Below are 21,895 nucleotides of genomic sequence, written 5' to 3'. Positions count from 1 at the left end.
GTACAGGACTGTAAGCATGTTTTCTCTTCCTTATGATCTTTTTTTTTTTTAATTTAAATTTTAGGTAGTTAACATACAGTGCAATATTGGTTTCTAGAGTAGAATTCAGTGATTTATCTCTTACATACAACACCCAGTGCTCATCATAACAAGTGCTCTCCTTAATACACATCACCCATCTAGCCTATCCCCTACCCACCCCTCTCCATCAACCCTCAGTTTGTTCTCTATCATTAAGAGTCTCTTGTGGCTTGTTTGCCTCTTTCGTTTTTTTCTTTCCCCCCTTCCCATGTGTTCATCTGTTTTCTTTCTTAAATTCCACATATGAGTGAGATCATTTGGTATTTGTCTTTCTCTGACTGACTTATTTCACTTAGCATAATATACTCTGGCTCCATCCATGTCACTGAAAATGGCGAGATTTCATTCTTTTTGATGGCTGAGTAATATTCCATTGTGTATATGTATATGTGTGTACACACACACACACACATACACACCACATCTTCTTTATCCATTCATCAGTCACTTGGTGGACATTTGGGCTCTCTCCATAGTTTGGCCATTGTTGATAATGTTGCTATAAACTTCAGGGTGCACATATCCCTGAGAATCTGTATTTTTGTATCCTTTGGGTAAATACCTAGTAGTGCAATTGCTGGATCATAGGGTATTTCTATTTTTAGCTTTTTGAGAAACTGCCATACTGTTCTCCAGAGTGGCTGCACCAGTTTGCATTCCCACCAACAGTGCAACCAACAGTGTCCCCTTTCTCTGCATCCTCACCAACACCTATTGTTTCTTGTGTTGTTTATTTTAGCCATTGTGACAGGTGTGAGATGGTATCGTGGTTTTGCTTTGTATTTTCCTGAGGATGAGTGATGTTGAACATCTCTTCATGTGTCTGTTAGCCATCTGAATGTCTTTTTTTGGAAAAGTGTCTATTCATATCTTCTGCCCATTTCTTAACTGGGTTATTTTTTTTGGGGGGGGGTTGTTGAGTTTGATTAGTTCTTTGTAGATTTTGGATACTAATCCTTTATCAGATACGTCATTTGTAAATATCTTCTCCCATTCTATTCTGTAGGCTGCCTTTTAGTTTTGTTGATTGTTTCCTTTGCTGTGCAGAAGACTTTTATCTTGATGAAATACCAATAGTTAATTTTTGCTTCTGTTTTCCTTGCTTGTGGTGATGTGTCTAGTAAGAAGTTGCTACAGCTGGGGCGCCTGGGTGGCTCAGTTGTTAAGCGTCTGCCTTCGGCTCAAGTCATGATCCCAGGGTCCTGGGATCGAGCCCCGCATCGGGCTCCCTGCTCGGCGGGAAGCCTGCTTCTCCCTCTCCCACTCCCCCTGCTTGTGTTCCCTCTCTTGCTGTCTCTCTCTGTCAAATAAATAAATAAAATCTTAAAAAAAAAAAAAAAAGAAGTTGCTACAGCTGAGGTGAAAGAGGTTTCTGCCTGTGTTCTCTAGGGTTTTGATGGTTTCCTGTCTCACATTAAGGTCTTGCATCCATTTTGAATTTATTTTTGTGAATGGTGTAAGAAAGTCGTCCAGTTTTATTTTTCTGCATGTTGTCCAGGTTTCCCAACACCATTTGTTGAAGAGACTGTCTTTTTTCAATTGGATATTCTTTGCTGCTTTGTCAAAGATTAATTGACCATATAGTTGCGGGTCCATTTCTGGGTTCTCTATTCTGTTCCATTGATCTATGTGTCTGTTTTTGTGCCAGTACCATACTGTCTTGATGATGACAGCTTTGTAATGTAGCTTGAAATCTGGAATTGTGATGCCTCCAGTTTTGTTTTCTCTTTTCAGAATTGCTTTGGCTATTCGGGGTCTTTTGTGGTTCCATACAAATTTTAGGATTGTTTGTTCTAACTCTGAAAAATACTGGTGGTATTTTGATGGGGATTGCATTAAATGTGTAGATTGCTTTGGGTACTATAGACATTTTAACAATGTTTGTTCCTCCAATCCATGAGCATGGAATGTGTTTCCCTTTCTTTGTTTCCTCTTCAATTTCTTTCGTAAGTGTTCTATAGTTTTCAGAGTATAGCTCTTTTACTTCTTTAGTTAGATTTATCCCAGTATCTTATTGGTTTTTGGTACAGTTGCAAATGGGATTGATTCCTTGATTTCTTTTTCTGTTGCTTCATTATTAAATAAGTGTATAGAAATGCAACAGATTTCTGCACATTGATTCTATATACTGTGACTTTGCTGAATTCATGTGTGAGTTCTAGTAATTTTTTGGTGGATTCTTTCAGGTTTTCTACATAGAGCATCATGTTGTCTGCAAAGAGTGAAAGTTTGGTTTTCTTCTTGCCAATTTGGATGCCTTTTATTTCTTTTTGTTGTCTGATTACTGAGGCTCAGACTTCCAGTACTGTGTTAAATAATAATGATGAGAGTGGACATCCTTCTCTTGTTCTTCGCAGTAGGGGAAAGGCTCTGGTTTCCCCCATTGAGGATGATATTAGCTGTGGGTCTTTTGTATACGGCTTTTATGATATTGAGGTATGTTCCATCTATCCCTACTTTGTTGATAGTTTTTATCAGGAAAGAATGCTGTATTTTGTCAAATGCTTTTTCTGTATCTATTGATAGGATCATATGGTTCTTATCCTTTCTTTTATTAGTATGGTGTATTATGTTGATTGGTTTGTGGATATTGAACCACCTCTGCAGCTCAGGAATGAATCCCACTTGATCATGGTGAATAATTCTTTTAATGTACTGTTGAATTAGATTTGTTAGTATTTTACTGAGAATTGTTGCATCCATTTTCATAGGGCCTATTGGCCTGTATTTCTTCTTTTTAGTGGGGTCTTAGTCTGGTTTTGGAGTCAAGGTAATGTTGGCTTCGTAGAATAAGTTTGGAAGTTTTCCTTCCATTTCTATTTTTGGGAACAGTTTGAGAAGAATAGGTATTAACTCTTATTCTAAATGTCTGGTAGAATTTCCCTGGGATGCCAGTCATCTGGCCCAGGACTTTTGTTTGTTGGGAGACTTTTGATTTTTGATACTGATTCAATTTCTTTACTGGTTATGGGTCTGTTCAAGTTTTCTGTTTCTTCCTGTTTCAATTTTGGTAGTTTGTAAGTTTGTAGGAATTTGTCCATTTCTTCTAGGTTGCCCAGTTCATTGGCATATCATTTTTTCATAGTATTCTCTTATAATTGTTTGTATTTCTGTGGTATTGGTTGTGATCTCTCCTCTATCATTCATGATTTTATCTATTTGAGTCTTTTTTCTTTTTGATAAGTCTAGCTAGGGGTTTATCAATTTTATTAATTTTTTCGAAAAACTAGCTCTTATTTTCATTAATCTCTTCTGGTTTTTTTTCTTTTTCATTTTTTTAAAAAGATTTTATTTATGTGAGAGAGAAAGAGCGAAAGCTTGAGCGGGGTGAGGGGCAGAGGGAGAAACAGACTCCCTGCTGAGGAGGGAGCCTGATGTGGGGCTCAATTCTGGGACTCTGGATCATGACCTGAGGTGAAGGCAGATGCTTAACCAACTGAGCCACCCAGGTGCACCGTTTTTTTTGTTTGTTTCTATATCATTTATTTCTGCTCATATCTTTATTATTTCCCTTCTTCTGCTGGCTTTAGGCTTTATTTGCTGTTCTTTTTCTAGCTCCTTTAGGTGTAAGGTTAGGTTGTGTATTTGAGACTTTTCTTGCTTCTTGAGGTAGGCCTGTATTGCAATATACTTCCCTCTTAGGACTGCTTTTGCTGCCTCCCAAAGGTTTTGGGCTGTCATGCTTTTATTTTCATTTGCTTCCATGTATTTTTTAAATTCTTCTTAAATTTCCTGGTTAACTCATTCATTCCTTAATGGGACGCTCTTTAACCTCCTGATATTTGAGGTCTTTCCCAATTTTTTCTTGTGGTTGACTTCAAGTTTCATAGCATTGTGGTCTGAAAATATGCATGGTATGATCTCAGTCATTTTGTACTTGCTGAGGGCTGATTTGTGACTCAGTATGCGATCTGTTCTGGAGAATGTTCCATGTACACTTGAGAAGAATGTGTATTCTATTTTAGGATGAAGTGTTCTGAATATATGTCTTAAGTCCATCCAGTCCAGTGTATCACTCAAAGCCATTGTTTCCTTGTTGATTTTCTGCTTAGATGATCTGTCCATTCTTGTAAGTGGGGTGTTAAAATTGCCTACTATTATTGTATTATCATCAATGAGTTTCTTTGTTTGTTATTAATTTATATATTAGGGTGCTCCCAAGTTGGGGGCATGAATATTTATAATTGTTAGATCTTCTTGATGGATAGATCCCTTAGTTATGATATAATGCCCTTCTTCATCTGTTGTTACAGACTTTGGTTTGAAATCTAGTTTGTCTAAGTATGACTACTCTGGCATTCTTTTGACATCCATTGGCGTGATAGATGGTTCTTCATCCCCTCACTTTCAATCTGCAGGTGTCTTTAGGTCTAAAATGAGTCTCTTGTAGGCAGCATACAGATGGATCTTGTTTTTAATTCATTCTGATACCCTGTATCTTTTGATTGGTGCATTTAGTCCATTTACATTCAGAGTGAAAGATACGAATTTAGTGTCATTGTGTTACCTATAATTTGGTGTTTCCAGTGATGTTCTCTGGTCCTTTCTAGTCTTTGTTGCTTTTGGTCTTTTTTTTCTCCCCTCAAAGAGTCCCCCTTAAAATTTCCTGCAGGGCTGGTTTAGTGGTCATGAACTCCTTTAGTTTTTGTGTGTCTTGGAAACTCTTTATCTGTCCTTCTATTTTATTATTGTTATTATTTTTTAAAAATTTTATTTATTTATTTGACAGAGAGAGACACAGCAAGAGAGGGAACAGAAGCAGGGGGAGTGGGAGAGGGAAAAGCAGGCTTCCTGCTGAGGAGGGAGCCCAATGCAAGGCTCGATCCCAGGACCCTGAGCTGAAGGCAGATGCTTAACCGACTGAGCCACCCAGGTGCCCCTGTCCTTCTATTTTGAGTGACAGCCTTGCTGGATAAAGATTTCTTGGCTGCATATTTTTCCCATTCTGCACATTGAATATTTCCTTCTAGTCCTTTCTGGCCTGCCAGGTCTCTGTGGACAGATCTGCTGTGAAACTAATTTGTCTTTCCTTGTACGTTAAGGACGTTTTTTTCCCCTTGCTGCTTTCAGAATTCTTTCCTTGTCTGTGTATTTTGTGAATTTGGCTATGATATGCCTTTGTGAAGGCTGGCTTTTGTTGAATTTCATGGGAGTTCTCTGTGCTTCTTGGATTTTGATGTCTGTGTCCTTCCCCAAATTAGGAAGTTTTCAGCTATAATTTTTTTGAATAAACCTTCTGCCCCTTTATTTATCTCTTCATCTTCTGGGACTCCTAAGATACAAATGTTACTACATTTAACTAAGTTGCTGAGTTCTCTAAGTCTGCCTTCCTGGTCCATTACCTTTCCTTCCCTCTTCCTCCTCCTTCTCCTCTTTTTTTTTTTTCTTTTAAGATTTTATTTATTTGAGAGAGAGAGAGAGCGCGTGCACGCGCACAAGCGGGGGAGGGGCAGGCAGAGGGAGAAGCAGGTTTCCCGCTGACCAAGGAGCCCGATATCGGACTTGATCTCAGGACCCTGGGATTATGACCTGAGCTGAAGACAGATGCTTAACCAGCTGAGCCACTCAGGCATCCCCATCTTTCCTTCTTCTTTTTTGGCTTCATTATTTTCCATAATTTTATCTTCTATATCACAGATTCGCTCCTCTGCTTTGTCCATCTTCGTTCTTATGGTCTCCATTTGTGTTTGCATCTCAGTTAAACATTTTTAATTTTGACCTGACTAGAGTTTAGTTCTTTTATATCTGTAGTAAGGGATTCTCTAGGGTCTTCCATGCTTTTTTCAAGCCCAGGTAATATCCTTAAAATCGTTGTTTAAAATTCTAGTTCAGACATTTTATGTCTGTTATTGATTAAATTCCTGGCCATGAGTTCTACCTTGTGTTCTTTCTTTTGGGGTGAATTTCTCCATCTCATTTTTTCATCCAGAAAAGAAAAGAAGGAGAAAAAAGAACAACACAACAAAACCCAACAAAAAACACACACAAAGCAAAAAACAAAGAAAAGAAAAAAAACCAAGAAAAACAAAAACAAAACAAGAAAACCAAAAAAACCAAAAACAACAAATAGATTCTGAGTGTGTTTTGGTCTGTTGTTAAAAGAATTTAGATCCCAAAATAAAAAATATAAAATAAAATGAAAGTAGACAAAAAATATATATATGAAAAGTATACATATAAAACTTAAAATTAATAATAAAAAATTTTAAAAGGAATTGGAAAATACAAGAAAATAAGTGAAAAAACAATAAAAATAAAAGAAAGAATAAAAGAAAAAAGGAAGCTCAATCCTATTTCCCCTAGAGGTGAAGCTTTGCAGAACTCTATGATCAATAAACTTGGTGCGATCTAGTTGTTTGTGCTGGTCTTCTTGGGGAGGGGCCTGCTGCACTGATTCTCAGGTGGACTTGTTTCAGTGGAAATGCTCTCCAGGGCTCAGGGGGGTGGGGCTTGGGGTCAGCCCCTTGGCCTCCACTAGGTGGGGTTGTTTTGCTCCCTAAAGGCTTTCAGCTCTGATGCGTGAGATGAAAATGGCTGCGCCCAGCTGTCTCGCCCTGGAGCTGAAAGTTTGTGCCCCCTACTCTTCATTGAGACCTCTCAGAAAAGCAATCAATCACCCTGTTTTTTCCCTGGTTTCCATCTGAATCCTGCCTTCACTCTGCCCATGTCTGAGCCTTTTTATTTCAGGCCTATGACCAAATTTCAAAACTCCAAATTTCCGGGATGCCCAACCATGCAGACCTGCACTGTTCCTCCTGGGGAGGGTCTCCCCACGCTTGCTGTCCTGTCCCAGAAATGTGGTCCCACGACCACATGTTGTTTTGCAGTTTATAGCAGAAAGCTGGTACCAAGACCCACTGCTCTGGGCCGGCTTCCTTGTCTTATGCCTGGAAGCAGCACTACACCTTGGCACCATCCATTCTTCCTGCAAGCAGGGGATCCTTAGAGTACCCTGTCACTCCTGGGATTCTGCCCCTCTTCTCCACCTGAGCACTTTTAATTCAGGCATGTCCCCCACAGTAGTGAACTTAAAAGTTGAGATTTTGCAGTCTACCAATTCTAATACTTTGTGGTAGCCTTTGTAAGCAGGCTCTCTCCACACCACCTCCACAGCTGTGTCTTGCCCAAGTGAACTTCCGCACTTTCTTTCAAAAGTTGGTGGCTTTTCTGCTTGTAGACTTACAGTTTTTGTTCTCTCAGACCTCTGATTGACTTCTGGGTGGGCAGAATAATTTGATAACTATTTAATGCTGTGTCAAGGTCCACCTACTCCACCATCTTAACTCCTCTCTCTCTTCCTTATGGTCTTAATAACATTTCTTTTCTCTAGCTTACCTTATTGTAAGAATACAGTATATATATACATACAATATACAAAATGTGTTATTCAACTATTTGTGTTATTGGTAAGGTTTCTGATTCACAATGGGCTATTAGTAGTTGAGTTTTGGAGAGTAAAGTGTTGTATGCAGATCTTCAGCTGCATAGTAAGTCATTATCCCTAACCCCTGCATTGTTGAAGGGTCAACTGAAATTGATTTTACTATTTTTGTCTTTTAATCTTCATACTAGTTTTGTAAATGATTGATCTACTACTTTTACTATATGTTTGCTTTTACCAATGAGGTTTTATTTCATTTCATAATTTTCTTCTAGTTATAGCCTTTTCTTTTCCACCTAAAGAAGTCCCTTTGACAATTTGTTGTAAGGCTAGTTTAGTGGTGAAAAACTCTTTTCACTTTTATTTGTCTGGGAGACTCTTTATCTCTCTTTCAATTCTGAATGATAACCTTGCCAGGTAGAGTATTCTCGGTTTTAGGTTTTTCCCTTTTAGCACTTGGAATATATCATGCCACCCTCTCTGGTGTATAAAGTTTCTGCTGAAAATTCAGTTGACAGTCTTATGGGATTTTCCCTGTGTGTAACTGGTTGCTTTTATTTTGATGCTTTTTAAGATTCTCTCTTTATCTTTAATTTCTGTCATTTAATTATTATGTGTCTTGGGTTCATCTTGGGGTTCTCTGTACTTCCTGGTCTTCGATGTCTATTTCCTTCCACAGGTTAGGGAAGTTTTCAGCTATTTCTTCAAATTTTTTACCCTTTTCTCTTCTCCTTCTGAGACCCCTATAATGCGAATTAACATTAATTACTCTTGATGTTGTCCCAGAAGTCCCTTCACCAATCTCATTAAAAAAATTTTTTTTATTCCTGTTCAGTTTGAATGCTTTCCATTACCCTGTCTTCCAGATTACTGATCTGTTCTTCTGCATCCTCTAATCTGCTGTTGAATTTCTCTAGTGTATTTTTCATTTCAGTTATTTTTAATTTAAATTCAATTATCCAACATATCATTAGTTTCAGATGTAGTGTTTAGGAATTCATCAGTTGCATATAACACCCAGTGCTCATTACAAACATGCCCTCCTAATGCCCATCACCCAATTACCCCATTCCCCCCCACCTGCCCTCCAGCAACCCTGTTTGTTTCCTATAGTTAAGAGTCTCTCATGGTTTTTCTTTCTCTCTGATGATTTCCCATTCAGTTTTCCTTCCCTTCCCCTATGATTCTCTGCACACTGTTTCTTATATTCCACATATAAGTGAAACCATATGATAATTGTCTTTCTGTGATTGACTTATTTTGCTCAGCATATACCCTCCGGTTCCATCCACGTCAATGTAAATGGTAAGTATTCATCCTTTCTGATGGCTGAATAATATTCCATTGTGTGTGTGTGTGTGTGTGTATATAAATATAGATATATATACACACCACATCTTCTTTATCCATTCATCTGTCAATGGACATCTAGGGTCTTTCCACAGTTTGGCTATTGTGGACTTTGCTGCTATGAACATTGGGGTGCAGGTGCCCCCTCAGGTCATTACATTTGTATCTCTGGGGTAAATACCTAGTAGTACAGTTGCTAGGTCATAGGGTAACTCTATTATTAACTTCTTGAGGAACCACCATACTGTTTTCCAGAGTGACTGTACCAGCTTGCATTCCCAGCAACAGTGTAAGAGGGTTCCCTTTTCTCCACATCCTTGTCAACATTTGTCATTTCCTGACTTGTCAATTTTAGTCATTCTGACTGGTGTAAGGTGGTATCTCATTTTTATTTATATTTTCCTGATGGCAAGTGATGTGGAGCATTTTTTCATGTGTCTGATGGCCATTTGTACATCTTCTCTGGAGAAGTGTCTGTTCGTGTCTTCTGCCCATTTTTGACTGGATTATTTGTTTTTTGGGTGTTGAGTTTGATAAGTTCTTTATAGATCTTGCATACTAGCCCTTTATCTAATATGTCATTTGCAAATAACTTCTCCCATTCTGTAGGTTGCCTTTTAGTTTTGTTGACTGTTTCCTTTGCTGTGGAGAAGATTTTTATCTTGATGAAGTCCCAAAAGTTCATTTTTGCTTTTGTTTCCCTTGCGTTTGGAGACATGTCTAGCAAGAAATTGCTGAGGTTGAGGTCGAAGAGGATACTGCCTGTGTTCTCTAGGATTTTGATGGATTCCTATCTCACATTTAGGTCTTTCATCCATTTTGAGTTTATCTTTGTGTGGTGTAAGAAAATGGTCCAGTTTCATCCTTCTCCATGTGGCTGTCCAGTTTTCCCAACACCATTTGTTGAAAAGACCAGTCTTTATCCATTGGATATTCCTTCCTGCTTTGTCAAAGATTAGTTGACCATAGAGTTGAGGGTCCATTACTGGGTTCTCTATTCTGTTCCATTGATCTGTGTGTCTGGTGTTTGTTTTTTTTTTTAAAGATTTTATTTATTTGACAGAGAGAGACACAGCGAGAGAGGGAACACAAGCAGGGGGAGTGGGAGAGAGAGAAGCGGGCTTTCTGCTGAGCAGGGAGCCCAATGCAGGGCTCGATCCCAGGATCCTGAGATCATGATCTGAACTGAAGGCAGACGCTTAACAACTGAGCCACCCGGTCACCCCATGTGTCTGTTTTTGTGCCAGTACCATACTGTCTTGATGATTACAGCTTTGTAATATAGCTTGAAGTCTGGCATTGTGATGCCACCAGCTTTGGTTTTCTTGTTCAACATTCCTGTGCTATTTGGGGTCTTTTCTGGTTCTATGCAAATTTTAGGATTGTTTTTTCCAGCTCTGTGAAGAATGTTGATGGCATTTTGATAGGGATTGCATTGAATGTGTAGATTGCTCTGGGTAGCATAGATATTTTAACAGTGTTCTTCCAGTCCATGAGTATGGAATTTTTTTTCCATTTCTTTGTGTCTTTCTCAATTTCATTCATAAGTGTTCTATAGTTTTTAGAATATAGATCCTTTACCTCTTTGGTTGGGTTTATTCCTAGGTATTTTATGGTTTTTGGTGCAATTGCAAATGGGATGAATTCCTTAATTTCTCTTTCTTCTGTCTCATTGTTAATGTATAGAAATTCAACTGATTTCTGTGCATTGATTTTATATCCTGCCATGTTGCTGAATTCCTGTATGTGCTCTAGCAATTTTGGGGTGGAGTCTTTTTTTTCCACATAAGTATCATGTCATCTGCAGAGTGAGAGTTTGACTTCTTTGCCAATCTGAATGCCTTGTATTTCCTTTTGTTGTCTGATTGCTGAGGCTATGACATCTAGTACTATGTTGAACAACAGTGATGAGAGTGGGCATCCCTCTTGTGTTCCTGACCTTAGGGGAAAGCTCTCAATTTTTCCCCATTGAGAATGATATTTGCTGTGGGGTTTTCGTATATGGCTTTTATGAGATTGAGGTATGTTCCCTCTATCCCTACACTATGGAGAGTTTTAATCAAGAAAGGATGCTGTATTTTATCAAATGCTTTTTTCTGCATCAATTGAGAGGATCATATAGTTTTCGTATACTTTTTCTTCTTTCTTTTATTAATGTGATGGATCATGTGATTGATCTGTGAATGTTGAACTACCCTTGCAGCCCAGGAATAAATCCCACTTGGTTGTGGTGAATAAACTTTTAAATGTACTATTGGATCCTATTGGCTGGTATCTTGGTGAGAATTTTGGCATCCACGTTCATCAGGGATATTGGTCTGTAATTCTCCTTTTCCATGGGGTCTTTGTCCAATTTTGGGATCAAGGTAATGCTGGCCTCATAGAAAGAGTTTGGAAGTTTTCCTTCCATTTCTATTTTTTGAAACAGTTTCAGAAGAATAGGTATTATTTCTTCTTTAAATGTTTGGTAGAAATCCCCTGGGAAGTCATCTGGCCCTGGAGGAATCTTGTTTGTTGGGAGATTTTTGATTATTGCTTCAATTTCCTGGCTGATTATGGGTCTGTTCAGTTTTTCTATTTCTTCCTGTTTCATTCAGTTTTGGTAGTTTATAAGTTTCCAGGAATGCATCATTTCTTCCAGATTGCTTAATTTCTTTGCATATAGTTGCTTATAATATGTTCTTAAAATTGTATTTCCTTGGTCATGATCTCTCCTCTTCATTATTTTATTAATTTGGGTCCTTTCTCCTTTCTTTTTGACAATTTGGCAAGGAGTTTATCGATCTTATTAATTCTTTCGAAGAACCAGCTTCTAGTTTCATTGATCTGTTTTACTGTTCTTTTGGTTTCTATTTCATTGACTTCTGCTCTAATCTTTATAATTTCTCTTCTCCTGCTTCATTTAGGCTTTATTTGCTGTTCTTTCTCAGCTCCTTTAGGTGTAAGTTTAGCTTGTGTATTTGAGACTTTTCTAATTTTTTGAGAAAGACTTGTATTGCTATGTACTTCCCTATTAGGACCGTCTTTGCTGTATCCCAAAGGTTTTGAACAGTTGTGTTTTCATTTTCATTTGTTTCTATGAATTTTAAAAAATTCTTCTTTAATTTCCTGGTTGACCCATTCATTCTTTGGTAGGATGCTGTTTAACCTCTAAGGGTTTGAGTTTCTTCCAAATTTCCTCTTGTGTTTGACTTCAATTTTCAAAGCATTGTGGTCTGAAAATATTCAGGGAATATTCTCAGTCTTTTGATACCTGTTAAGACCTGATTTGTGACACAATATGTGATCTATTCTGGAGAAAGTTCCATGTGCACTTGAGAAGAATATGTGTTCTGTCACTTAAGGATAGAATTCTCTGTATATATCTGTGAAGTCTATTTGGTCCACTGTGTCATTCAAAGCCCTCATTTCCTTGTTGATCTTCTGTTTAGATGATCTGTCCATTGCTATGAGTGGGGTGTTGAAGTCCCCTACTATTATTATATTATTATCATTGTGTTTCTTTAATTTGGTTGTTAATTGATTGATATAATTGGTTACTCCCAAATTAAGAGCATAAGTATTTATAATTGTTAGATCTTCTTGTAGGATAGACCCTTTAAGTGTGATAGAGTGTCCCTTTTCATCCCTTACTACATTCTTGGTTTAAAATCTAATTTGTCTGATATGAGAGTTGCTTCCCCAGCTTTCTTTTGAGGTCCATTAGCGTGATAAATGGTTCTCCACCTCCTCACTTTCAGTCTGGAGGCATTTTTAGGTCTAAAGTGAGTCTCTTGTAGACAGCATATGGATGGGTCTTGCTTTTTTATCCAGTGTGATACCCTGTGTCTTTTGATTGGAGCATTTAGCCCATTTACATTCAGAGTAACTATTGACAGATATGAATTTAGTGTCATTGTATTACCTGTAAAGTCCCTGTTTCTGTAGATGGTTTCTTTCTGGCTTATGTTACTTTTGGGCTCTCTCTTTGCTTACAGGATCCCCTTTAATATTTCTTGCAGGGCTGGTTTAGTGATTACAAATTATTTTAGTTTCTGTCTGTCCTGGAAGCTCTTTATCTCTCCTTCCATTCTGAATGACAGCCTTGCTGGATAAAGTATTCTTGGCTGCATGTTTTTCTTATTTAATACCTGAATATATCATGCCAGCCCTTTCTGGCCTGCCGGGTCTCTGTGGATAGGTCTGCTGCCAGTCTAATGTTTCTACTGTTGTAGGTTAAGGAGCTCTTGCCTCAAGCTGTTTTCAGGATTTTTTCTTTATCTCTGAAATTTACAAGTTTCATTATTAAATGTCAGGGTGTTGATCTATTTTTATTGATTTTGGGGGCATTCTCTCTACCTCTTGGACTTGAATGCCTGTTTCCTTCCCCAGATTAGGGAAGTTTTCAGCTATGATTTGCTCAAATATACCTTCTGTCCCTATCTCTCTTTCTTTTTCCTCTGGGACCCCAATAATTCTAATACCATTTTGCTTTATGGTTTCACTGATTTCTTGAAGCCTCCCCTAATGGTCCATTAGTTGTTTTTCTCTCTTTTCCTCAGCTTCCTTCCTTTCCCTCATCTTGTCTTTTATGACACTGACTCTCTCTTCTGCCTCATTTACCCTAGCTGTTAGAGCATCCATTTTAGACTGCATCTCAGTTAAAGCATTTTCAATTTCGGCCTGATTAGATTTTATTTCTGCTCTAAGAGATTCTGTAGTGTCTTTTATGTTTTTTTCAAGTCCAGCTAGTACATTTGTAATCATTATACTGAATTCTAGCTTTGACATTTTACTTTATGTCCATATCGATTAGATCCATGGCAGAGAGTATTACCTCTAGGTCTGTCCTTTCTTTCTTTCTTTCTTCCTTCCTTCCTTCCTTCCTTCCTTCCTTCTTTCCTTCCTTCCTCCCTCCCTCCCTCCCTCCCTTCCTTCCAGATTGTATTTATTTATTTGAGAGAGAGAGAGCATGAGCAGGGGAAGGAGAAGAGGGAGAGGGAGAAACAGACTCCCCACTGAGTGGAGAGCCTGATGCATGGCTTGATCCCAGAACACTTAACAGATTGAGCCATCCAGGCACCCCTTGTTCCTTCTTTTGTTGTGTATTCCTCCTTCTAGTCATTTTGCCCAGAGAAGAATGGATGAACGAGAGAACAAAAATAAAAAATATCAACTATGACCCAAGCGAAATATGTACTAGACAAATCCAAAGAGGTCAGGAACCCAAAAAGAAAAGAAAAAGAAAAAAAAGGGAAAAAAGAGAATATAATTTCACAGGTGGACAAAACAGGGTGATCCATTGGTCCTGTGTGTATTTTGGTCTGTTAGAAGACACTAAATCCCAAAATTGTAAGGAAAGCAAAACATATATATGTATATATACATACACACACACACACACACACACACACACACACACACACACACAAATAAAATTGAATAGAGTGAAAGGAAGCCAAAAATGAAGAATATATCTATAAAATGTAAATGTAAAAATGAAAATTGAAGAAAGACTTAAAAACAAAGAGTTGATAAAAGAAGAAACTTGTTGAAAAGGAAAAAAAAAAAAAGAAAAAAAAAAAGAGGACTCTCACCTGGATCTAAAACCTGAAGCTAGAGGCAGGAGCCCTCCAAAAGTCTCGACAAGTCTTGTGTGTACTCCTCGCCATGGCTCAGCTCCAGACACACTTCTTCACTGACAAGAAAAATGCTGTAAATGATGTTCCCTTTTCAGTTACTGCAGCCTCTGAAGTTGCTGACCTTAGTGACATCATCAATAAATTGCTGGAGGCCAAAAATGAGTTCCACAAACATGTGGAGTTTGATTTCCTTATCAAGGGCCAGTTTCTGCGAACGCCCTTGCTCAAACACACGGAACTGAAAAACATCCCATCAGAAGAGGTTGTGGAACTGGAATACGTGGAGAAGTACAATGCCCCTCAGCCAGAGAAATGCTTGTTCCACGATGACTGGATCAGTTCAGTCTGAGGGGCAGAGTGGATCTTGACTGATTCTTAGGATAAGACTTCTCAGATTTGGTCCTTGGAAGGAAAGTCAATGATGACAGTCGTGGGACATACAGACGTTGTCAGAGATGTGGCCTGGGTGAGAAAAGATAGTTTGTCTTGCCTCCTACTGAGTGCCTCTGTGGATCAGACGATTCTCTTACGGGAGTGGAATGTGGAGAGAAGCACAGTGGAAGCCCTGCGCTGCTGCAGAGGCCATGCTGGAAGTGTGGATTCTTGAGCTGTTGATAGCAAGGGGACTAAATTGTGCAGTGACTCCTGGGATAAGATGCTAAAGATCTGGTCTACAGTTCCTACAGATGAAGAAGATGAAATGGAGGAATGTACAAGCGGACCGAGAGAGAAACAGGAAACAGAGCTGTTGGGACTAACAAGGACTCCCATAGTGACCCTCTCCGGCCACAAGGAAGCAATTTCCTTGGTTCTGTGGTCAGATGCTGTAGAAATCCATAGTGCGTCTTGGGACTGCACAATTAGGGTGCGGGATGTAGAGTCTGTCAGTCTTATGTCAACTTTGACAGGAAATAAAGTGTTTAATTGTATCTTCTATTCTCCACTTTGTAAACATTTAGCATCTGGCAGCACAGATGGGCATATAGGACTGTGGGATCCCCAAACTAAAGATGGTTCTTTGGTGTCACTGTCCCTAACCTCACATACAGGCTGGGTCACATCATTAAAGTGGTCTACCCATGAGCAGCAGCTGATTTCAGGTTCTTTAGATAACCTCGTCAAACTGGGGGATGCAAAAAGTTGTAAGTCTCCTCTCTCTGATCTGGCTGCTCATGAAGATGGAGTTCTGAGTGTAGACTGGACAGACACAGGGTTACTTCTGAGTGGAGGAGCAGACAATAAATTGTATTCCTACAGATATTCACCTACTGCTTCTCATGTGGGGGCATGAAAGTGACTGATAAATTTGACTACAGAGATTGTTTCTGTAAATGAAATTGATAAAAAATCCTTAGATTACATCAGTGACGGTTCAGAAAGCAGCCTCTTTAAGTTTATATAATGTTTTCACCCATGATAATAGCCATCACTATTTATTTTGTATTTATTATACAATAGTTTGTGTTATTAAAATATAAAATGTGGGGGTGCCTGGGTGGCTCAGTCATTAAGCGTCTGCTTTCTGTTCGGGTCATGATCCCAGGGTCCTGGGATCGAGCCCCGCATCGGGCTCCCTGCTCCGCGGGAAGCCTGCTTCTCCCTCTCCCACTCCCCCTGCTTGTGTTCCCTTTGTTGCTGTGTCTCTCTCTCTCAAATAAATAAATAAAATCTTTAAAAAAATATATAAAATGTGACCTACCTTCTCTGCCATATGCAAACTCTTGAAACTGAGTTTTTTAATTTCCTTTTATAGGTATTAGTTTGAATTAAGATTTGTGTTTGAAATGCTGTAAAAGCACCTATTAAAAACATAGTAATTGTCCAGATTTTTATTTCTGTTGGGGAAACTTAAGTTTTCCTATGTTAGCTGTTTTTAAAAAGTATCTTAAGGAAACTGATAAATTCTAATAGAGAAAAAATTAGAAATACAATTTGCTTTGGGTAAAATAAATGATGTCTAACTATAATAAGACTTTGTGGGTATTCAGAACATTAAAACATGTAGATGCTGCCAGTTAAGAGTTTGTTGAAATATTTTAAGTGGAGTACTTTGTATTAAAGATATGTTACAATCCTTTAGAATTTGCATACAGATTTGATGGTAACCAGGAATCTTTCTCCCCAACCTATCCTTGTATAGAATAGAATCTTTAGACAAAACCTTTCAGTCAGTATTAGATAATAAACATTCTATAAATAAAAAAAAAAGAAAAAAAATTAAACTGAAAGACTAAAGGCACATGCAAAAAAACCTCTACTTCTATATATTATTTTCCCTTAGTGCAGGAGTGTTTTGGTTTTGAGTGATCTATAAACTTGGTATTTGTCTGAGGATCCTGCTGGTCTTCTGGGGGAGTGGCCTGTTGCACTGATTCTCAGGTGTCTGCCTGGGCGGAGTTGTACCACCCTTTGCCAGGGGGTGGGTTCATTGTAAGCTGCTTTGGGTTGTTCTATGTGGTTTTTGTTCCCTGAAGGCTTTTCAAGTGGCTTTAGAGGGTAGGAAAAAAAGTAAAAAATGGCAGCGCCCCTATCTCCAGCCCTGGAGCTGAAGGATCGCAGCCCGCACCCTTCAGTGCACCCTCAGGGAAAGGGAGTCCAACCCTTTCGTGTCCGCCAAACTTCTTAGACTCCTGTGATGCACACCCGCACCAATCCTTCCAGGGGAGGGAGGGCTGTCTCACTGTGGCTCCGCTGCTCCCTGGGTCCCTGTTCTGTCAGGGCAACGTCTACCTGATCCTGCACCTTCCCATGCCGCTCCTCCTGGGGGCAGCGTCTGTCTGATCCTGTGCCTTCCCATGCCGCTCCTCCTGGGGGAAGGAGCTGGAACTCTCAGCAATTGTCACTCGCTGGGTCCCTGCTTGGAGAGCGGTTGCCCGATTGTGCCGTGGTTCACAGTTTATGGCAACATCTAGCTGAGAGGCCACTCCAGAGCTCACTAATTATAGCTGGCTTCCCTGCTCCAAAGCTTGTGAACTCTGCTGCACTCAGGTACCCCCATTCTTTCTGTGACCCCAGGGATCCTGAGACCACACTGTCCCCCCTAGGATTATGCCCTTCTTCACTGCCTGAGCACCCTTCAGGCAGGGATATCTCTCATGGAGCAGACTTCTAAAAGTTCAGATTTTGCACTCCACTGCCTTATCACTCTCCAGTAGCCGCTTATGAAGGCTCCCTCCCCCTGAGGTTTATCTTCCGATATATCCCCTCAGATTCATATCTCTGCACCTCCTACCTTGCAAAAAGTGGTTGCTTTTCTATTTGTAGACTTGCAGCAATTCTTTTCTTAGATCTCAGGTTGAATTTACAGGCGTCCAGAATGATTTGATAGACATCTAGCTGAATTCAGGAACCAGATGAAACACGGGTCCCCTACTCTTACACCATCTTCCTCCGAGAGCTAGAAAGCATCTTTCTCATTTCAGTTATTGTACTCTTCAACTCTGTTGTGTGTGTGTGTGTGTGTGTGTGTATACACTATCCTTCTGTTGAAGTTCTGAGTTCTTCCACTCTTCAACTCTGTTGTGTGTGTGTGTGTGTGTGTGTGTATACACTATCTTTCTGTTGAAGTTCTGAGTTCTTCCACTCTTAAGTCTGGTGAGCATTTTTATGACCATTACTTTGAACTCTTTTTCAGGTTGATTGCTTGTCTCTGTTCTGTTCTTTTTCTGGTTTTATCTTATTCTTTCATTTGGAGCATAATCCTTGGTCTCCTTCTTTCATTTGACTTTCTCTGTTTGTTTTACTGATTTAAGCAAAACCTCTACCTCTTCCAGTCTTGAAGGAGTGGCCTTGTGTAGGAGCATCAGTTGTATAGACTGCATGTGCCTTTTAGTGCTGGCTGGCTGATGCTGGTGCAGGTGCAGGCCAGGAGTCCTCAGACACTCTGCACTGGGGCCACCCTCTTGGGATGGCTTGAGTTGGAATGGGCACGGACCAGGTGTTCCCAGGGTGCTGTGCACTTGGGGCTGCCCTGGTGGGAAGGCTGGAGCTGAAGTCAGCATGGGCTGAGGGGTTTCTGGGGTGCTCTTCGTTGGGGCTACCTTAATAGGATATCTGGAGTGCGCATAGGCCAGGGATTTTCATACAGGGGGAGGCACTCTGGTGGGATGGCTGGGGCTAGAGAAAGTGTGGACATGGGGGCGCCTTTTGGGGAATTGTTGGAGCTTGTGTGGGCTAGGGTCTGGGCTCATTGAGGTGGCAGGCCAGCTAGAGCATCCAGATCCTACTCTGGTCTGTGCTATCCAAGTGGAGGTGGAATGTAAACAGTGGTGATTGCTGGCACTTCTGACCCCAGAGAGACTTCCAGCAGTTACCTCACCATATGGCCCATGCTCTAGGATTAGTAAATGGGTTTCTTTCACATGTAGGCTAGTTGCCCTTTAAACATCTGGTTTTTGTTGTTTGTTTTTTTACTGTGCCCCAGGGCAGGCAAATCTGCACATGGGCTCCTCAGTGCTGTCCCCCCTCCTGCAATTGGTAACATCAAGAGTGGGGTTCCTGTCATTACTATGTCTCTGTCTTTCCTGATGTTCTCTATGTGATCCCTCTATCCTTTGTTGTGCAGAAGCTGTTCAATCAGCCCTCAGTTCTTCTTTAGGAAGTATAGCTCTACGTGTAGGTATAGATTCTATATGTAGGAGGTTCTTCCTACTCTACCATCTTGAACCCCTCCCCTGAAAAAAAGGTTTTTACTAAATCGCTTAAGGGCAAAATCTTGCCTCAGCTGATGTGAACCTATTTGGCAGAAATACTTGATATAAAACTATTATCTTATTTAGCTCATTTTACAAAATATTTGTGCATTTTGCTACAGGAATATTAATGTGTTTGATTAGTGGACAGCCCCAGACCCTGCTAGGGGTGTTATGTAATTTATAATGTATGGGTCATACTTTTTAAAAATGAAAAATTTTGAATTCTAAAAACATTGGTCCTTAAAAATTTCAGGTAAGGGATTGTGACCTATTACTATCTTTAAAACATAGCAGCTGGAATGAATGCAAGACTTTGGTTGTGGTCAAAGTAAAATCGTGGTGATCAGCATGTTTGGATGTCAGCAAGTCATCCTAGAAACTCAAATTTTAGCCTCATGAGCAAGGCAATAAAATGTGGCTTGAAAGATACAATTAGGTAAATTTGTAGGGCTTTCTGGGAGATGCTTTCAGGGAAGTCCCATGGTGTTGGCCATTTCCCGACAGATGGTTTCTGGTAAATGAGGACTTTTGGCAGTAAGCAACAGAAGTCTATGTAAGCTAGCTCAAGCCAAAGGATTCACAAGGTGAAGGGGCAGCTGGCTCTTAGAGATGTTATGGAACCAGGAATTAAAGCCCCATGGAAATTTAAGGGTTCCCTCACTTTTTTTTTCCCTGCTTCTCTGCAAGTCCACTTTATCCATCTCTCTGGTTAAAGAGAAGTTTTCTTTACTTTCCAATCTGCTTGGCAGAAAATGACCGTTGCCAATAGCTCCTGTGCTGTATCTCCTCCATTTACCAGCACAGCCTGATTGGGGCTCAATGTCTCAGTTTAAATTCCAAATTCCTCAGAAGGGGTCATTGTCTGGTCCAATAGGCTAAGGGGGTGTTGTGCTTTAGAGGGACAGGGGTCCTTTGTCCAAACATGGGTCCTTTCTCAATAACTGTGTGGATGAGGAGGAGATGGGCAACTCCTGGTAAAGTGTGTCAAGGTTGGAGAATGGAAGGTAGGGCAGACGCCTAAAAAAAAAAAAAAAAAATACACACACACACACACACACACACACACACACACGAACTTGGGCTGCTATAACAAATACCATAGCCTGGGTGGCTTAAACAACAAATATTTTTTTTCCTCACAGTTCTGGAAGCTGAAGGTGGCATCATGGTTGAGTTCTGGTACAAGCCTTCTTCTTGGCTTATACACAGCTTCCTTCTCACTGTCTTCACATGGTGGAGAGAGATCTCTTTGTCTCCTCTACTTAAAAGGGAATTAATCCCATCATGAGAGCCCCACCATCATGACCTCATCTAACTAATAACCTCGCAAAAGCCCCATCTCCAAATACCATCATATTACATAGTGGGTTGGGCTTCAGCATATGAATTTTCAGGTATACAGACATTCAACCCATAGTGTGTGTGTACATATATAATATATAAAACATCTACCCAAAAGACATGGCAAGGATAGTTATTTACTTTTGGATCCATGTAGTCCTCTTTGAAGCCCAGAAATGTACAAAGTGACTGGGCAGGTAGGTCAGGTTACAAGAAGAGAAAACTCTGATTCTATGCCTTGAAACAAAACAGACCGCACATTCACCTTCACAGCTATGTCTGCACCAAGCTGAAAACAGTGGTTTAAAAAAAGGCAAGGTGTGGGGCATCTGGGTGACACAGTCGGTTAAGCATTTGACTCTTGGTTTCCACTCACGTCATGATCTCAGGGTCGCGAGATCGAGCCCCACATTGGGCTCCATGCTCAGTTTGGAGTCTGCCTGAGATTCTCTCTCCCTCTGCCCCTCCCCCACTCTAAAATAAATTAATAAATCTTTAAAAAATTAAAGGCAAGGTGAGAATCTGATCATTTCAGCAAAATTCTATCTGATTATTGTTGGGATAGGACTAGAGTGTGACAAGGCATAAGAAGGATGATTGGCCAGCAGCTCTGTAGAAAACAGACAGGTGAATTCTGTTTCATACCCTCAGTGCCCAAATTGTGCCTACTTTCCTTCCATGGTCCTGTGCCTGAGCATCTGAACCAAGGACTGGTTCCCAGGTGATCCAAGATCCTTCCTTGACCATCCACCTCCACAAAACTGTGGCTCTGCCTCATTCCTCCTGCTGAGAGACCAAGTCAAGAGAAACTCAGTCTCAGGGAGACAGTAGGAGTTGTAGTCATTGTTGGTTTTTTTTTGGCATTTGAGCTAATGTGGAATCCTTTCCAGCTCTCTCAGGTCCATTGTCTGACCATCTGGGCTGGGTTACAGAGGAGGGAGGTGGGGAAGGACCAGCAACACAGTGTGTCCGCAGACAGCAGGTGCTTTGAGTCCTCCCAGCTGTGGCCTTCCTGATGCAGCTCTTGGTTAGATTCCCTAAGGAATAAAATGACACTCCCCCGCCCCCCTGCCATCGCCATGCCACTGAGACATAACTAACTCCAGCCTAAGGTATCACACTTAAGATGTGTGCAATCAGCATGCAGTTATTCAAGAGTTGTCTTCGCAGTTTTGGTACCATCAGGTCTTGGTGGAAAGAGCTGTGGCCGGGAATTTAAGATGCCTGGGTTTTAGTTATGGTTCTACCACTGTGGGTACTTGGGCAAACTGCTCACTCTTCCTGACTTGCAGTTTTCTTGCCTGTAAAATGAGAGTTGTATTCAATGACCTCTGTGATTGTTTCAGCTCTGATTTGATTTTGAGCTTCATGATAGAGCAGTCCAGACTGTTATTAGAAAGTGTATATCTGGAAAAGGTGAAACTCAG

At 40.2% G+C, this 21,895-nt stretch overlaps 1 protein-coding gene and 1 pseudogene across 1 annotated transcript in view; both read left to right on the top strand.

Annotated features, from left to right (window-relative positions):
* Nucleotides 1-21,895, top strand: part of LOC144379724 (uncharacterized) — a 217,589-nt gene that overhangs the window by 132,225 nt on the left and 63,469 nt on the right. The window lies entirely within an intron of this gene.
* Nucleotides 12,610-15,894, top strand: LOC118540006 (ribosome biogenesis protein WDR12 pseudogene; annotated as a pseudogene).

This window comes from Halichoerus grypus, chromosome 12, assembly GCF_964656455.1.
Source record: "Halichoerus grypus chromosome 12, mHalGry1.hap1.1, whole genome shotgun sequence".
NCBI classification, from domain to species: domain Eukaryota; kingdom Metazoa; phylum Chordata; class Mammalia; order Carnivora; family Phocidae; genus Halichoerus; species Halichoerus grypus.
The sequence above is the reverse complement of the archived record's forward strand: the minus strand, read 5'-3'. Positions and strand labels throughout refer to the sequence as shown.